The sequence below is a fragment of the Elephas maximus genome, chromosome 1 (genome assembly GCF_024166365.1).
Source record: "Elephas maximus indicus isolate mEleMax1 chromosome 1, mEleMax1 primary haplotype, whole genome shotgun sequence".
NCBI classification, from domain to species: domain Eukaryota; kingdom Metazoa; phylum Chordata; class Mammalia; order Proboscidea; family Elephantidae; genus Elephas; species Elephas maximus.
In genome coordinates, this window is record NC_064819.1 from 25428784 (window position 1) to 25443978 (window position 15195).

At 39.0% G+C, this 15195-nt stretch overlaps 1 protein-coding gene and 1 pseudogene across 3 annotated transcripts in view; one reads left to right on the plus strand and one right to left on the minus strand.

Annotated features, from left to right (window-relative positions):
- LOC126057207 (tubulin beta chain-like) overlaps positions 1 to 8402 on the plus strand; it is a 44434-nt pseudogene extending 36032 nt beyond the window's left edge.
- TP63 (tumor protein p63) overlaps positions 1 to 15195 on the minus strand; it is a 348320-nt gene that overhangs the window by 283144 nt on the left and 49981 nt on the right. The gene's annotated exons all lie outside the window — the stretch shown is intronic.

Consider the following 15195-nt stretch of genomic DNA (forward strand, 5'->3'; position numbering starts at 1 on the left):
ACAACCTTGCTTGCTGATATTAAAAAGGACTTGAAGCACTTACTGGTGAAGATCAAAGACCACAGCCTTCATAAAGAAAATAAAAATCCTCACAACTGGACCAATAAGCAACATCATGATAAATGGAAAAAAGATTGAAGTTGTCAAGGATTTCATATTACTTGGATCCACAATCAACACTCATGGAAGCAGCAGCCAAGAAATTAAAAGATGCATTGCATTAGGGAAATCTGCTGCAAAAGACCTCTTTAAAGTGTTGAAAAGCAAAGATGCCATCTTGAGGACTAAGGAGCACCTGATCCAAGCCATGGTATTTATCAATCGCCTCATATGCACATGAAAGCTGGACAATGAATAAGAAAGACTGCAGAATTGATGCCTTTTAATTGTGGTGTTGGGGAAGAATATTGAATATACCACGGACTGCCAAAAGAACGAACAAATCTGTCTCGAAAGAAGTATGACCAGAATACTCTTAGAAGCAAGGATGGTGAGACTGCGTCTTATATACTTTGGACATGTTATCAGGAGGGATCAGTCTGCTTGGTAAAGTAGAGATTCAGTGAAAAAGAGGAAGACCCTTGAAGAGATGGATTGACACAGTGGCTGCAACAATGGGCTCAAGGGTAGCAATAGTTGTGAGGATGGCGCAGGACCAGGCAGTGTTCCTTTCTGTTGTGCATAGGATCACTATGAGTAGGAACCAACTCTCCAGCAACTAACAACACTGTAGGTTAGGTGGCTGAATTTTTTTTTTTTTTTTTTGGCTTTAATATTATCAGCAAGCAACACAGGTATTTTTGTTTACATCTTATTTGTAGGAAATTGAGCCACAGGAAGGTCACATGCCTTTTTTTCCCACTCCATATATGGTCTCAGTGAGAACAAGTTATGCCACTAGAAAACAAGCGTGCTGTCAGAAAGCTCTGAGATCCTCAGTGAAAGTCACTGGGGAACAATACAACAATGGAGCTTGCTCATTGGCATTACTCAGGAGGAAGAGAATTAAGATGTCAGTAGATGTATGTTCAAGGAAAGCCCCTCTGCTTATTTCTTGTGTGGCTTAAGAAAACGTTATTTGCTTTGGTCCTCAAATAAATAAAACATGTAAAATGAACTTCTTATCTGTGTCTTAGGATTTTTAGAGGATCAAATAAGGTAATTAATACAAAAAAAAAAGTACTTTATAAACGGAAAAGGTGGTTTTCTAAGTTATGTTTCATATTATTTTTCTATAAGGTAACATAACAAGATATAATTTAATTAAACTGATATTTCCCATATTTAGTCTTTACTTTTTTCCCTCACTCTCAAACAATCTAAAGGCTCATGGTTAAATCATGTATCTGCAGCAACCTATAAGCCTGTTATACCACGATTTTAGACAAGACCTTGTTCATATCTCCCTAAAGATTATGTTGCTGTTGTTAGTTGCCCTCAAGTCAATTCCAACTCATGGTGACCCCTGTTTGCAGGGTAGAACTGCTCCACAGAATTTTCAAGGCCCTGGGGTGTAGTGGTTAAGAGCTTGGCTGCTAACCAAAATGTCAGCAGCTTGAATCCTTGAGGGGCTCCTGGGAGTTCTACTGTAGGGCAGTTCTACATTGTCCTATAGGGTCACTATGAGTTGGAATTCACTCAATGGCAATGGATTTGGTTTGGTTTTGGTTTTAACCTATCAAGCAGATCTCAGGCCTGTTACTCGACGTGTTTTGCTTGGAGTGGGTTCCATTTGCCAATCTTTAGGCTTGTAGTCAAGTGCTTAACCATTTGCATCACCAAGGGACTCCCCAGAGATTATACTCTGCTAAATATCCAGGAAGAAAATTTGCAGAGACCTAGCTATCTCTTTTCTCCACCTTGTGTTGATATAGAACATGTCTAGCCCTCTTTTTAATTTTTTAAATTTTTCTTGAGGGCGCTCTTAGTTTGTCTAGGTGGGTAGAGATTTGGGGCAGAGGGTGAAGACAGTGAGAGTGAATTAAAAAAAAAATTCTATCAAATAGTTAGATATTGTTGCTAGGTGTCATCAAGTTGATTTTCAACTCCCAGCAACCCCATATGACAGAGTAGAACTGCCCCATAGGGTTTCCTAGGCTATAATCTTTCCGGCAGCAGATCATCAGATCTTTCTCCCAGGGAGCCACTGGGATGGGGGGGGTGGGGGAGGTTGAACTGCCAATCCTTTAGTTAGCAGCCAAGCGCTTAACAAATGCACTACCAGGGCTCCTAGATAGTTACAAAGATGAGAGATAAATAGTAGATAGATTTAATGAAAGCCTCTCTTCCAAACACATTATATTTATTAACACTAATTGTTCCACTCACTTTGCAACCTAGGTTTTATGTTTCATAGACGAGAAAACCAAAACTCAGAGAAGTAAAAAAATTGTCCAAAGTCATACCACAAGGAGGTGGCAAGTCTAACATTCAGACTCAAGACTGTCTAACTCTAAAGACCATGTTCTTTGTATAATGCTTCCCTATGATATATAAGATTATTATTTTTTGTTAAAAAAATAGATTTGTGTATTTCAAGTACTCTATTAACCCATTTATTCATTTGCTGACCATTAATTCAAGATAAATTATAGAGCCTTGGCTGAAAAGTCAGTTTTGGGGGATAAACTTAGAGAGGTATTTTTTGTTTGTTTTGGTTTTGATTTCTTTTTGCTTTGATTTGCTGATGGGAAAATGAAAAGACAAACATTCTCTTTCCTAGATGAGGGCTGAAATTCTGAATTTTTAGGTGAAGTATATGCTTTCTTTATGGTAAAAATGATTTCTAGTAATACTGAAAGGAAAAATATATGGGTGATATGCCTAAGTAAGTCAGAGGACAGGAAAAAAATTTTGGAACTCCAGGACTCTGCTTCTCTTGTCCATGAAGGCAATAACAACTAGGATAGAACACAATCTCTATAAGTGAACACCTGCTGCTTACTTGGGGTGTCAACATGGTACCTTTCAAAGGAGAAACAGAAGTCAGTGTGTACCTCGGATCTCTCTCTCCCCTCCCTTGGCAAACAAACAAAACTAAATCCTTAAAGGAAAAAAAACAAGAAAACTTTTCTGCCTCCCCATGCTCCTCTCAGGAATTGTTGCTGTTACCGTTAGGTGCCGTCGAGTCAATTTCAACCCATAGCAACTCCATATGAACTCCATGTGACAGAGCAGAACTGGCCCAGAGGGTTTTCTAGACTGTATTTTTTTTTTTTTTAATCTTTATAGCCAGAATGCTCCTTAGGCGCAAGGATGGCGAGGCTACATCTCACATACTTTGGACATGCTATCAGGAGGAATCAGTTCCTGGAGAAGTACATCATGTTTGGTAAAGTAGAGGGTCAGTGAAAAAGAGGAAGACCCTCAACAAGATGGATTAATACAATGGCTGCAACGATGGGCTCAAGCATAACAACAATTGTGAGGATGGTGCAGGAACGGGCAGGGTTTCGTTCTGTTGTATATAGGGTAGCTATGAATCAGGACTGACTGGGTGGCACCTAACAACAACAACAACAATCTTTACATAGACAGATTGCCAAGACTTTCTCCCTCAGAACTGCTGCATGGGTTAGCAGCCGAGAGTGCTGGATGAGTTGTACCACCAAGTCTCCTTTCTCAGTAATTAGTATATTTGCTACATAGGAAAACAGGTCATATGGTAAAATCATGGAAAAAAGAAAACAAGACTAAAATGGCCTACACTGATCTTACAGTTAAACTTATTCACCCTATAGGTAGGAAAAGAGAGGCCCAGAGAGGGGCAGTGATTGGCCCAGAAATTAGAAACCAAGTTGTAACCAGAACTTCAATCATTTGCTTTGAACCCACTTCTTGTTCCACCACACAATGTCACAGGGTTGCTTATGTATAAACCCATTGCCTTTGAGCCAATTCCTACTCATAACAGTCCTACGGGACAAAGTAGAACTGTCCCATGGGGTTTCCAAGAAGTGGGTGGTGGATTCCAACTGCCGACCTTTAGGTTAGCAGCTATAGCTCTTAACCACTGGGCCACCAGGGCTACTGCTTATGTACAGGGGAAGAGAAATACACATTTAACATTGTGGGAATCAGCATGTGTGCCTGTCCCACCATATAACTGGAGTTCAACGTTCTTATCGTCCTAGCAACTGAGGCCTGGCGTAGAAGAGGCCTCAGATGTCTCTCCGTCACAGTTTATTTACTCATGAAGCTGAAAAACCTACAAATGAATTCTTAACCCAGGAGGGGATCTACTGCAGCACGCAGGTTCTGGGCTATTAAAATGAAGCATGTGCCTGCATCGTAACAATAGAGTGCTCGTTATGAAATAGCAGACTCTACGAGCTATATAATCTAATACAGGGCAATCCAGAATTTGTGAACGGAACTTCTGGTACAAAAAGAGAGTGTGTGAAAGTGGTGTCATGATGCAACGGCTGCTCTCCACAGCCCAAAGAAGAGGCTTACAAGTCCAGCCAAAGAGAATTCACATTTTCTGGAGCAGATGCATCGCTGGCTGCGCAAGGTGAATTTACTGTGCATTATGCTTTAATTATAACTGCACTGTAGCCATCTGCTCCACTTCATTCCCTAATTATAGATGCAAAAAGCATTTCACAACTCCCACCCATAAAAAAGATCTGAGGGATTTCATGGCAGGCTTGCCCGGAGCTCCTCCCACTTTTCTTGGCCTGTGGACTCTCCCTTCAATGGTACATCTGAACCAATGAAGAAAACGTTCGTGACACAGTGATCACCCCAGAAGGTCTGGGGTGTCTGAGCTTGCTCCATCTATTAATAACTCTCTTCTGCTGTTTTTATATTCATTTTGGCCAGCCCTTCCTGTGCCATGGTCAGATTTAACTTCTGTTTATGTACACTTTTTTATATCTAGCCTTTTCCCAAGAAAACATTTACCAATTAGTTCTTTCATTTTATTTTGTTTCTTGTGCTATCACTGAAACATCTCTCTAAATGCTTCTGAGGACCCAACAAAATAGGTGTTATTGTCCTCACTTCTCAGTAGGGAGGAGAGATTCTGAGAGTTTGAAGGTTTTCCTTTGGGTGACACAGTTGGTCAGCAGCAGAGGCAGGCTCGAAGCCACATCTCAAGATACTGACTCACTCTTTCCACACACATTACCAGGATGTATCAGTCGAAAGTGGCCTGTAAATCCCCACCAGTACAGTTGAGGTGTGCTGGAGCCAGTTAACATTGCTTGACAATTGCGATTTGTGGGCATCTCTTTCAAACCCCATGGCCAGTGACTCATGTTGGTAGCTTGAAATTGGCTGCCATGGGAGGATGAAATTGACAAACAAATGCAGAGTTTCCTCTTACTCTTCAAGAGCCAAATGTTAATCATTTACCAGAATGCCACTGTACATGGGAAATAGATGTCTTTACTCTCAGTAAATAACATCATTAGAAGCACAAGCCTCTCTTCATTTCTCAACTTGAATAGTGTACATATGAATATCACTTTCAGATGAAGAAAAGCTGGATTATTCAACTACAGCTTCTCATAAATTGCTGTTTTAATACTCGAAAGATAGGATAGTAACCTGATAGAATGGGGGCTCTTTCTCTTACTCTTTCAGAATTTTCTAATGAACTCTTTGGCTTTAAAATTTTTCATAGTTTAATATTGGAGTTCAGGTACTCAGGGAGGCTCAAGATGTTACACAGAATCCCCAAAGCAGGAGGTTCCAGGAAGACAACTGGTTCTTGACATCCAAGTTTACTCCTACCACATACTGGCAGGTGAGGGAATGCCTTTGTGGAAGCTAGATATGAGCATTTCTGAAGAAGATCAAACGGCTACACATGATTTTTTTCCCCCGGGTGCTAAAAGTGAAACAATTTGTTGCAGGAACAAGAGAAAAATGAAAATTCCACATCCGTCTCTCCCCCCAAATATCTTGGGCTTTCAAAAACCACAGATTCTAGCTATTCGTGAGATTTCAGATCAAATCCAATAGTAAAGTCATTAAAAAAGAGCACATCAAGCCTGAACTAAAAAAAGCAGTTTAAAACATCAAGTATGGGACCAAAAATAAGGACTGACTTTCTAGGCAGAAAATGAAACATAAGCTTTTCACTAAACATCTAGTGCAAATCTCAAATCCCAAGGTAACAGAAGCACAACACTAAAATTCAGCACATGTTATGCTGATTAGAAATTCAGATTGGTTCTCTATATAGCAAAGACAGCTGCATTGGATGCTATGTATGCTTCTTAATGGACATTTGAAATTATATATGTGCTGATCACAAAAAAATTTATTTGTGGTGACCTCAAAAGTAGTCAAAGCTGAGAGGAAGATTAAGTAGTAATAAGTAACTGTCAGATTCCACTGTTGGCTTTTTTTGCAAACCTTAGTGGATCTACCTTCAGAAAGTCTCTAACAGGCGAGGCTACTCAGCTAAGGGAGTACTGACTGACAGTCAGGAATTTGTTGCCCCAGGTCTATGTAGAGCAAATAATCCAAGAAGCTGGACTATATGTAGAAGAACAGGGCATCAGAATTGGAGGAAGACTCATTAACAACCTGCAATATGGAGATGACACAACCTTGCTTGCTGATGGTGAAGAGGATTTGAAGCACTTACTGAAGGAGATTAAGACTACAGCCTTCAGTGTGGATTGTACCTCAACATAGAGCAAAAATCCTCACAACTGGACCAATAAGCAACAACATGATAAATGGAGAAAACACTGAAGTTGTCAAAGATTTCATTTTACTTGGATCCACAATCAACACCCATGCAAGCAGCAGTAAAGCAATTAAACCATGTATTACACTGGGCAAATCTGCTGCAAAAGACCTCTTTAAAGTGTTGAAAAGCAAAGATGTCATGGTGAGGACTAAGGTGCATTTAACCCAAGCCACGGTATTTTCAATCACCTCATATTGCATGCCAAAGCTGGGCAATGAATAAGGGAGACCCTGAAGAAGAATTGATGCATTTGAATTATGGTGTTGGCAAAGAATATTGAATATACCATTAACTGCCAGAAGAACGAATAAATCTGTCTTGGAAGAAATATGGCCAGAGTGCTTCTTCAAAGCAAGGATGGTGAGACTTCATCTCACGCAGTTTGGACATGTTATCAGGAGGGACCCGTCCCTGGAGAAGGACATCATACTTGATAAGGTAGAGGATCAGCGAAAAAGAGGAAGACCCTGGAAGAGATGGATTGACACAGTGGCTGCAACAATGGGCTCAAGCATAGCAATGATTGTGAGGATGGGGCAGGACCAGGCAGTGTTTCGCTCTGTTGTACTGTTGTACGTGGGGTCGCTATGAGTTAGAACTGACTTGGAGGCACTTAACAACAACAAGATCTATGTAACATTAACTAGAAGAAGGGTCACGAGAACATATAAAGCAGTGGGGAACAGTATAAAGAGGCAGTATATTATAGTAATTAAGAGCAGCTCAACTGCCTGATTTGACTTCCACCTGTGCTGCTTTCTAGCTGCCAGACCTTGGGCAAATTACTTAAACTTTCTCTTCCTTGGTTTTCTCATCGCCTATATATGTACAATTATAGAACTGCCTTCTTCTTAGGATCGCTATAATGATTAAATAATGATACATGTAAAATGCTTAGAATGGCACCTGATTTCTAGTAAGTGTTCAGTAAATGTTAGCTTTTAGCCCAGTCAACATTTTCATTTCATAAGACAAAAGAGCTAAATCCTACAGAGGTTAAATGCATTATCTAAAGTCACATGGCCAAATTAGAGGTAGAATCAGGATTAGAAATTACAGCCTTTTTTCCATTCTCTCACCCTTTCTCTCAACATTGTGGAATAGGTTATTTGTATTTATTCAATTCAATAAGTATTATCACATCCTTCTTGAGGTTGGGGTATTAGGCTAAGCATTTCTTCCTTTACAAAAGTAAGGAGTCCCTGGGTAGCTCAAATGATTAAGCGCTCAGCTACTAGCCTAAAGGTTTGGCAGTTTGAGCCCACCCAGAGATGACTGGGAAGACAGGCCTGATGATCTGCTTCCAAAAGATCACAGCCTTGAAAATCCTATGGGGCCGTTCTACTCTGCACACATGGGGTCGCCATGAGTTAGAATCAACTCGACAGCAATTGATGAAAGTGCTAAATGACAGGTTTAATTCTCAAACAAGGTCTTCTGACTCCAAATGAAGTATTCTCATCTCTTCAACATGTGATTTCTCAATTACATGTTTTTAGAATTGTATCTTATACATTTGTTTGTAAAACAGGAAAAACCATTCCTAGAACAACAACAGCAGCAGCACCAGCAGCAACAGAAAAAAAATCCCACGAAACTTATGGTTATGAATAGTGTAAAAGTGTTTGAATCCATTGCTGAGGAAAATAAGTACTTTCCAAATACAAAGAAAAGGAAAGACCAAAGGAAGTAGGAAACTGGGTGAACAACAGAACTTTCAAGTCCACTAATTTACCCATGCAATGACAGAGCCAGCTTCCAGAGACTGACATAAGGACTGGGTCTGTATCCCTAAAGAGGGGATATTCTTCTGAAAAAAAACTATAAAATATGGATTAGCACCATACGATCTATTAATGGTTTGTCTTTAGTTATTTCTTTAATCTGCAACCCTAAAAATAACTCAAAAGGAAGAGGCTGTCAGGCCTCATTGAACATTATTATCACTACCGTTTTTACTGCTGCTGTTGCTGGTGTGGTCTTCCATCATTATTCACTTTGGGTGTTCTTCCATTCCTGAAAGAGTATTAATACATTATTTTCCCAGAGTACTCCATGTTCAAAATGAAGATAGTGGTGGGGTGGAGAAGGTTGCTGAGAAATCAGGCTCTGGTTAGAAGTCTAATACCTTGGTGACTCCTGGAAATTAATAAGTCCAGAAAATTCATAAAGTCTGAAATTCAAAGCCATTGATTACCTTTCCAGGGCCAGTTAGGATATAGGCATGAGTCCAAGACAGTGAAGTGGCTGGTAGTAGCACGAACTTGGTCCAAAAGTAAAGAAACAGGTAGACAAATTCTAAGAACAAAGAGATATGTATAGGTGCAAAGATTGAAGTACAGCAGAATGGAGGTAAACTGAGAGCTGGAAAAATGAATGTAATATTGAAGCAATTTCCATAATTAAAGACTGGACAATTGGAAGAAGATCTGAGAGCTGGAGGGACTATGAGGTAAGCTTATGCATTAGCCAAACCTGCTGACACACTTCAGTTTCTTTTTTGCCAGCATTGATGTTTGGTACCATACAAAAATCCTTAGCAGTTATGCCTTAAAATCTTGGCAAATCTCTCTAGGATTCACCTTCTACGTGGTGTCCTCCAAGAGTTGACTGTCTGGTGTGTCCTGATTTCATCTCGTAGATGGAAGAATCTCTATGATTCTGGTTTCTGCTTTTGTCTAGATTGTTCAGAAGAAATCTTTACCCCTCAGTATGGTCTTTAAGATTTTCTTTGACTTTATATACCTCAGGCCAAAGGCCAGACCAAACCAATACCCTCCACAGGCCCTCTGACTGTCTTTAAGGTCCATCCCTCTGGTTCTTACTAAATGAGATTCAGTTGGACATAGTGGTTTGCTAGTAGTGTAGCAGCAGCTCTTTATTAGCCAGGCTCACATCCAGGTCTCAAAAATGACATGTAACGCTGTACAGTGTTGAAAGAAGCCTATCTTCTATGAACCCTATGCTTCCCTTTTTGTCAATTAGTTACTTTTCTCTAGCTTTTTCCTGCTTGAGATCGTAGAGTTTCTTGCATTTGTGATGTTATGTTGTTCACCTGTTTTAGAAAATGTTTGGCCAGAATTTTTTCAGACGTTGCTTGCGCACCACCCTCTCTCACTGGTCCTCCTGTACTCCAATTATATGTACGTTAGATATGTTTTTTTCTTTCTTTACACTGTTGCATATATCTCTTAGTCTTTTTTTTTTTTTTTTAATCATTTTTCATTTGTTGCTTCAATCTGGATATTTCCCACTGACCCGTCATTTAAAACAACAACCTTTGTTGTTTGGTTTCTAATCTGCTACCAATTTTGTCTCTTGAAATTACAAGTTCAGTTTAGCATCTTATAGTTCTACAAATTTCCAGTTAACTTGTTACAAATTTTAAGTTTCTGGTTAAATTATTTATCTTATTCTCTATTTTCTTAAATCTTAATCCTGGTAATTTTTAAGCCCCAGTCTGATAACTGGAAACCCTGGTGGCATAGTGGTTAAGAGTTATGGCTGCTAACCAAAAAGTTGGCAGTTTGAATTCACCAGGAGCTCCTTGGAAACTCTATGCAGCAGTTCTACTCTATCCTATAGGGTTACTATGAGTCAGAATCGACTTGACAGTGAAGGGTTTGATTTTCAGTTTTGGTCTGATAACTATGCCATCTGAATCATTTATGGGTCTGTTATAATTAACTGCATTTTTCTCTAAGGTTTAGATCATTTGATCCAGTTTTACCATGTTCTGTAATTTCTAATTTGATGCCAAATATTTTGGATGAAATATTTGAGAGGTCATTATGTTATATTATAATGAGTAATGTTATACTCCTCAAATACTTCTTCTGGTAGGCAGGTAGAGTACCAGCAAATCACCTTGATCCTGACAAGGGCTGGTTTTGGTCTTATTTCAGGACTATTTCAGCTTTGCCTATGCTTTGAATACCTAGCCTTTATATCAGCACATGGTCCTTTCTCCTAGGGCATTGTGCCCTGCTGGGGTCACAAATAAAAGCTCTGAAAATTTACCAAGGCCCCTCCACCTGACTTGAAGTCCAACTTCTGCTGTGTCTAACACTTCATGATTACTTCTGCTCATGTCTTCAGCCTACATGCCACTGCTTCATCTGGATTTCTTTCTTCTATATTTCTAGCCGGGCACATGCCCAGATTTGGAGTTGGACAATAACTCAAAAAAATATTTATGCATCTTTTGGAGCTCACTTAATGGGGCTTCCACCTCTCTGGGATTTTGCACCTAAAGTCTTAGCCAAGGTGGTAGCCAAAAACTCCAACCTTTGGCCTTGTAACCAGTAAGACTGTTGCTTTCTCCTTGGGCTCTTCACCCCCTACCCAATGCTGCCTTACGTGAAAATCGGAAAATTCTCCCAGAGAAAATTTAGGGGTAAATTTAGAGCTCACCACTTATGTTTTTATTTTGTCAGAATTCATAGCCCTCAACTCATATCTGCATTTTTGCTCTAAAATGCCTTAAAATACTTGTCTACATTTTTAACAGTTATATTTGCCCTCAGTATAAAAGTTAGCACACTACAAACTATTCTGTCCTGCCTGAAATCCAAGTTTATGAGTATCTTAAATATGCAGATTAATGCTTATTTTATAATCCATGGATAATCGCTTATTCTCAATTGTAATTAATTAGATTCTGAGCAGTTTACAAAAATGCCATTTGTGAGATTGGTTTACTAAATAGGAATAAAAAATTTAGTATCAAGCAAAAGCAAAGTAAGCAAACATATAAACCAGAAAAGTTAATATGGTTCTGTATATGAGCTTCATATTTGGATCTGAATTTCCAAGCAGCCTAGGCAAAAATAAAAAAAGGAAACATAATCCAATACATAAATCTCATTGTCAGGAGGACAAACATATGTCAGACAGAAAACATAACTCTTTCATAATATAAATTTTTAAATAAAAATATTTTGTATGAGACTTTCTATAGAGGTTTTCCCTCGAATACTAAATTAAACACCAAGGTGATATCATTAAACAATAAAGCAATCTATATTTGTTTGCACTGACACCAGACGAGAGCCAAACATTTACCAAAACCTAAAGGATAATATGCGTTTCTGCTACCTTTTTCTTTTGTTATATTTTCCTTCTTATTTCTTCAGAAATACCAGTCAAAAATGAACAATAAACAGAAATTCCTATTTTACTTCTGTGTGTAGTTAATATTTTGCAGCAACCTTTAAAAGAGGCATTGAGGAGATTTCCCCAATCGTATATATTTTCTGAACTCTAGTTTAATAAATTTAGAAACCAGAGTGTAGGTATTGCTACCAGAATAATTACACAGACAGGATGTGTTCAAACTTATTATATGTCATTGTAAGGCAGTCCTGCCTGTTAGAAGATGCAGCTGAGTTTCAGATAAGTGTCCTTGTGTTTGCTGAATGAATGAATGATTGAATCAATCAATGAAAAAGTACATTGATTTTTGCCCCAGACTTTAGGACAGTGATCACTTCACAGACAGGGTTAAATGACCCCAGCTACAATATTTGGAGGGATTGGCAGGTGAGGAAGCAGGCATCACAGTATCTACTTTCCAGATTCATCGGCATGTTTTATAAGCCATCTGTAACACTGCTGTGATACCTCAATTAACGAGGCCTTTGGAAACAAAGCTCCTTTATAATCCAGTTGGCAGCATTCACAATAGCTCATAAACATGCAAAGCATGCTACCCCATCTCATTCAGCTTGGTGACAATGTACCAATTAAGTTGCATGTGTGCACATAGCAAAATCACTGTCGTGCGCGGCTACCATTGGCATACAGTTAATAGGACTGATCTCAGTATTCCTCTGGCACTGTTTAGCTTGTCCTCTCCTCTTGGCATCTTTTTTTTTTTTTTTTTAATCACCTTTCCTCATTTAATGGAAATATTTCCTCCCACACTAGTGCCTTACGTCCTTTAGTTCCTCAGCTAGTTATCTCCAGATCTATGGAAATGTAAAATGGAGGTTCTGTGTGTTTCCACTGGGGGTTGTCTGACTTCTCAAATTTATGTGCGGGGTAGTAAGCATCCTAACACCACACCTCCCTATAGTGCTGGAATGGATAACAAGCATTTGAAAAAGAGCACTGGGCATTCTATGATCTAAGTTCCGAGTGCTCCCTTGCTGACCTGTCTCATGCCCTTCAATAGTCAGTCTTTTTGGCTGAGCCTGTTTCCACAATTATGAAATGAGAGTGTTAAGGATCTCTAAGATCCCTCCCAGATCTAAATTTCTATTGTTCAAAATCCATGACTGAAATCCCAGGGAAAGAATTTATTATCTCTCTCCCAACTCTAAGAGTTGGGGGTTCTGGTTGATGCTTTTTTTGGGTATGAATGAATGGGTATGGGTATGAATCATGTAAAACATATTTCTTTGATAATATTTTTCTTGAAATATAAAGGAAAATCTCTCTGTGATACTTAGTAATCTCACACACAAAAAAAAGGTTCGAGAACTAAAAAACTAAGTGGTGTAACACCACCTCTATCTTCTCGGAATCTGGGCAGAAGTTTCAAGAGCCAGGATATGATTCATCAAGTTATTTCTTCCTTGTCTCTGCAATCATGGAAGCATGTATCAAAATGTAGCCTCCATCAGCCTGTGTCTCTGAGTTTCTCTGATGAGCAGAACTCTCTTTTCCAATCAACTTTGGACACATACTAAGAGAGGGAAAATTTTTGTAGTCTTAAACTACTGAAAAACAAGCGAACAAATCTGAAGTGTAAATTGTCAAACCCAACTTCCTCCCACTCTGGTTCTCCTTCCTTCTTCACTAGCCCCAGGCATTTGGAAAGGAGAAAAAAAGCAAGCAAAGCATATAATTTGGTGTTAACAGATTATAACCATTGGTAAGGTAACACTGGGCATTTTGCCTGTAACTCTTCAGAGAGAATATACCAGAGCCCAGAATTTTGCTACCATGAGCAGTGGTGAGGGACTTAAAAGGTGGAGTAGCACTTCTTCACTGATGCTAAAACATGTAAATGTATTCTGTCTGCTCCTTTCCTGTTTTTCTGCCCTTACAAAGTCCTGGAACCTAAGATTGATGAGGACCTTATAAGAAATTTTGTCAAACGTTCCTCTCAAGCAGAATCTTCAACACCCCTTCCAACACCACTTCAACACCCCATGCTTGGATTTCACTTTCATACATTCTCTTTGATAGGAAAATCACCTATTAACAAGGCAGCCAGCTCCTTGCTTTATAAATAGCATCAACTCTAATAAAGTTCTTTTCTCTATTTTGAGGTGAAATACGATTCACTATAATGTCTACCAAATATGATTCTTAATTCTACCCCATAGGGCCACACTTTAATTCTTCTTACCCTGCTAACCCTTAAAATATTTGAAGACATAGCACAGCCTCCAAAATGAAGTTCCTTTCATTGAAGGAAAGTTCTCCCAAAGAAGGAAATTGAGTCACAAAATGGGTTCACAGAGGAGATGATAATGAGGATGTAAAATGATTTCCAGGTGGCCACAACATCATTATTATTATTGGTGCAGATGGAGTGAAAATTAGGTAGCAGGGAAGAAGCAAAACCTTCAGGTCCTCATATCTTCAATCAGTTTGACTTATCCAATCAGCAAGAACAAAAAGCAGTTGGCAAGAGTTCTCTTATGGTAGGAGAAAACTCAGTCGCACATGCCCCTTTTCTACTTCTGTCTCCTCTGACTCCCTTTGTTGCTAATGGTCTAAAGTGAAAGTCTTTGCTGCAAGGTTACTGTGGACTAGAAAGACAAGAGAGATGAACCAGTGAAGTTACTAAAGATAAGCACAGTAAGGATAGCTAATACACAGAGGATGACACATCCCAATAGCAAAGGAACCCTTCTCAGATAGAGAAATGAGCAACATCTAACATTACAAAACCTAAAACGGACAAAAACACTGCTCTAACTTGGATCATAAATAAAGCACAAAGTGAGGGTGATGAGATCAGCAAAAGCACAGATGAAGTCTTGGGCTTTTTTTACCAGAGTAGTGTGGCTACTAACAAGATAGTACAAATATAGGCTACATTTATGGAACAGTATTTCCAAACAGAGGAAGTATACTGTGCTGTGGTCAGGTCACACCAAGAGTACGGATTTGTCTACCACGGTTTTCAAGAAAAGCAAACATCCTGGAAAGTTTTAGGATGAATGTGGCTCAGGTGATAAAGCAATGCAATAAGAAAGGCAAATGAAGGCTTTTGAGGATATTCAACCTGGATAAGAAAGAACCCATGAAGAAATGTGAATGTCTCTTCTGGGGAAAAAGAATTAGAGCAAATACAAATGGGAGCACATTTCAGGAAGGCAAAATATGGCTCAATATGAAGAAGGACTTTAAAAACAGTGAGGGCTATCTAACAATATAATAGGATATCTTAAACTGTATAAAAATTAAAGCTGGACAGTCTGGGAATATTAAGGGGGCAATTCAGGCATTTGATGAACATTCAAGATTGG